At 39.7% G+C, this 3,846-nt stretch overlaps 1 non-coding gene across 1 annotated transcript; it reads left to right on the forward strand.

Moving 5' to 3' along the window:
* Nucleotides 1-2,376: 2,376 nt before the first annotated feature.
* LOC141687920 (small nucleolar RNA R71) lies at nucleotides 2,377-2,483 on the forward strand. The gene has a single exon (XR_012561398.1). It is a non-coding gene; the product is annotated as a small nucleolar RNA R71 (small nucleolar RNA).
* Nucleotides 2,484-3,846: the final 1,363 nt, after the last annotated feature.

A 3,846-nucleotide genomic window follows, 5' to 3' on the forward strand; every position in this document is an offset into this window, starting at 1 on the left:
CCATCCAGAAACAGTAGTATTCATGACCAATCTATCAAACATTTGATCAATGAAAGGAAGGGGAAAGTGATCTTTTCTGGTAGTTTTATTCAGCTTTCTATAATCCATGCAAACTCTCTATCCTGTGACTGCTCGTGTAGGAATAAGCTCATTCTTCTCATTTGCTACCACCGTGATACCACCTTTGGTTGGCACACACTGAACTAGACTCACCTAAGAACTGTCAGAAATAGGATAGATGATCCCTGCATCTAGCCACTTGAGGATTTCCTTCTTCACAACCTCTTTCATGATCGGGTTTAGCCTTCTCTGTTACTCAACAGTAGGCTTGCTACCTTCCTCTAGCAGAATTTTATGGATGCAATAAGAAGGGATGATTCCCTTGATATCTGCTATAGTCCATCTGATTGTCGATTTGAATTTTCTCAGAATTCTCAAGAGTTTTTCCTCATCCCTACCTGAAAGGTCAGATGCAATAATAACAGGCAAAGTAGATGTATCACCTAAAAATGCATACCTCAAATGTCCAGGTAAAGGCTTAAGCTCAAGAGTAGGAGCTTCCTCAATAGATGGCTTGAGGCGCTTAGGAGATTTGTTCAGATCCTCCATTCCAAGAGATTCAAAAGGCATATCCATCTTCCTCTTCCAAGGAGAAGCATTCAGAAATTGTAACTTCTCATCATATTCATCATCTTCACTATCAGAATTCCCCAACAAGGCCTTTTTTAAGGCATCGGACCTTAGCAATCGATCAAGTTTAGTCATAACTACAGAATCGACCATCTCCACCTTAAAACACTCCTCATTTTACGTAGGGAATTTCATTGCATTGAACACATTAAAGTTACATCCTAATCCAGCACTCGCATGGTGAGCTCACCTTTCTACACATCTATCAAGGTTCGGCCAGTCTCCAAGAAAGGTCTTCCCAAGATTATGGGAATCTTCTTATCCTCCTTTAAATCAAGAATTACAAAATCAGCAGGAAAGATGAGTTTATCCACCTTGACCAAGACATCCTTCACAATTCCTCGTGGATAAGTAATAGAGGCCAACTGTAAAGTCATATACGTAGGATTTGGATCGGGGAAGTCCAACTTCTTGAAGATTGACAAAGGCATCAAATTGATGCTAGCTCCCAAATCACATAAGCATTTGATAAATGACACTTTTTCAATGGTACATGGAATAGTGAAGCTTCCACGATATTTAAGCTTCGGAGGCAACTTCTGTTGCAGCATAGCACCGCAATCCTCCATGAGAGCAACAGTCTCTAAATCATCAAGCTTCACCTTCTGAGAGAGAATACCTTACATAAATTTTGCATAACTAGGCATTTGTTCAAGAGCTTCAGCGAAAGGTATGTTGATATGAAGTTTCTTGAACACCTCCAGAAACTTCTCAAACTACTTAACCAGCTTTTTCTTCTGTAGCCTCTTAGGAAAAGGAGGTGGAGGATAGATCTGTTTCTCCACTGTATTACCCTCAAGAGGAGTGTGCTAAAAAGTAGTCTTCCTTAGTTCTACTTCTGCTTCCTTATGCACTTCTTCTTCTTCAGCCTCAACTTCAGGTTCTAGACTCTTAGCTTTTTCAAAATTTGCAACCTTACCAGACCTCAATATAATTGCCTTAACATGCTCCTTAGTTTCCTTCTTTCCTGGCACTTCAGTATCACTTGGAAGCGTTCCAGGTTGACGATTCAGTAATGTATTAGCAATCTGCCCAATCTGATTTTCCAAGGTCTTGATAGAAACAGCTTGGCTCTTGCACATAAGCCTCAACTCCTCCAATTCAGATTTTTCATTAGCTTGCGGTAAATACTGAAGTTGAAGTTGTTGTGAAGGGGCATATTGCAGTTACTGAAAACCAGGAGAGTTATACTATTTTGCTGTGTATGGCTGATAAGGTTGTTACACCGCATTCTGATTGTTGCTCCAGCTAAAGTTAGGATGATTGCGATTATTGGGATGATAAGTGGTTGGAGCTTGCTGTTGTGATCTCTGAAAGTTGCTCACAAATTGAGCTAATTCTATTGAAATAGCACACTGCTCAGTTTCATGTGCCCCCGCACAAAGTTCACAAACACTGGTGATTTGATTAACTTCATAATTAGCCAAAGAGTCCACTTTCATCGTCAAAGCTTGAAGTTGAGCGGCTATAGCAGTAGCTGTATCCACTTCCAGAATTCCTGCTACCTTGCCTTGCAATATTTTTTGCGCAGGATTCTGGTATTCATTAGCTTCCATGAGCTCAATCAACTCGTAAGCTTCATTATAGCTTTTGGCCCATAAGGCTCCATCAGACGCTGCATCGAGCATAGGTCTAGACTGTGCGCCCAAACCATTATAGAAACAGTTTATAATCATCCAATCAGGCATGCCATGGTGTGGGCACTTCCTTAGCATCTCTTTATATCGATCCCAAGCCTCACACAGAGATTCTTCAGTTTGTTGTGCAAACTGAGTAAGAGCATTCCTGATTGTAGCAGTCTTCGCCATAAGAAAGAATTTAGTGAGAAACTTTTGAGCAAGATCCTCCCATTTGGTGATAGACCCTGGTGGTAGAGAATGTAACCAGCACTTTGCTTTATCCCTCAGAGAGAATGGGAAGAGTCGCAGCTTGATAGCATCTTCAGTCGTCCCGTTGAACTTGAAAGTGTCGTAGATCCCGATGAAATCCTTGATGTGCATATTAGGGTCTTCTACAGGAGAACCCCCAAACTGAACTGAGTTTTGTATCATCTGAATCGTGCTCGACTTGATCTCAAAAGTGTTAGCCGAGATGGCCGGTCTGATGATACTCGACTGAATATCATTGATCTTAGGCAGAGAATAGTCCATCAAAGCATTAGGAATTTCTGCTTGATCTCCTATCACTACTAAAGTTGGTTCCTCAACTTTCTCCTCTTCTTCTACTTTCTCTTCGTCCTCAAAAACTTCCCTTCGAATCACTACAGCTTTCTCCTCGGCTTGACCCAGATTTCTCTTACGAGACCGCGAACGCGTATGCATACACGCTCGCTAGAGAACCTGAAACACAACAAAGAAAAGAGTAGGTAAGTAACAATGTCCGAGTCAATGAACTTTAATGATCACTGATGACAAACACATAAACTAAAAGTTAACACCGAGTCCCCAGCAGCGGCGCCAAAAACTTGTTAGTCGCTAAACACGCGCTAATAATTCACGCAAGTATACGCGTTCGCAAGTAATATAGAATCATTTCTAGTTTGTTCCCACAGAGACTGATTTAGGTTAACTTTGTGATTTATGCACTTATGCAACAATGATATGGCTATTATTCAATGCTAAGATGAATAACAAACATGGAATTCTAACTTCACTAAATACTTCATTCAATAGCCTTTTCGTTCTTAACCTTAGCATATAATGGTGATGACACTAATCAGATTACACGAAACTGCTAAACACCAACTTTCGTTGCACGAATAACGTACTATCAGACATCCACAAAAGAGATAGAAGCTGAATAGACACCAATTATATTGAGACCCTATATGTCTATAGAATTTGACAACATAACGGCTTAATGCATAAGTTATCTCTCGGGATTATATAGGGCAAGTAAGATGGTTAAAATTATATATGAATCATGCATAACAATAACACATGAACCTATGCTAGCATGGAAAGTTCTAAATCCTTAAATTCACTGTCGCTTCATTAAAGATTAACACGCTATCTTATATGTTAGATATATTTATGATGTCATGTCTAATATGATTTGTGTTTAGTTTTCAGATCTTACTTAACAGGAAAAATCAGTACTTAACTGAAAATCAGTACTTATACTGAAGTCAGGACTTAAGATATCAGAACTTAAGTT

Source organism: Apium graveolens, chromosome 9 (assembly GCF_009905375.1).
Source record: "Apium graveolens cultivar Ventura chromosome 9, ASM990537v1, whole genome shotgun sequence".
NCBI classification, from domain to species: domain Eukaryota; kingdom Viridiplantae; phylum Streptophyta; class Magnoliopsida; order Apiales; family Apiaceae; genus Apium; species Apium graveolens.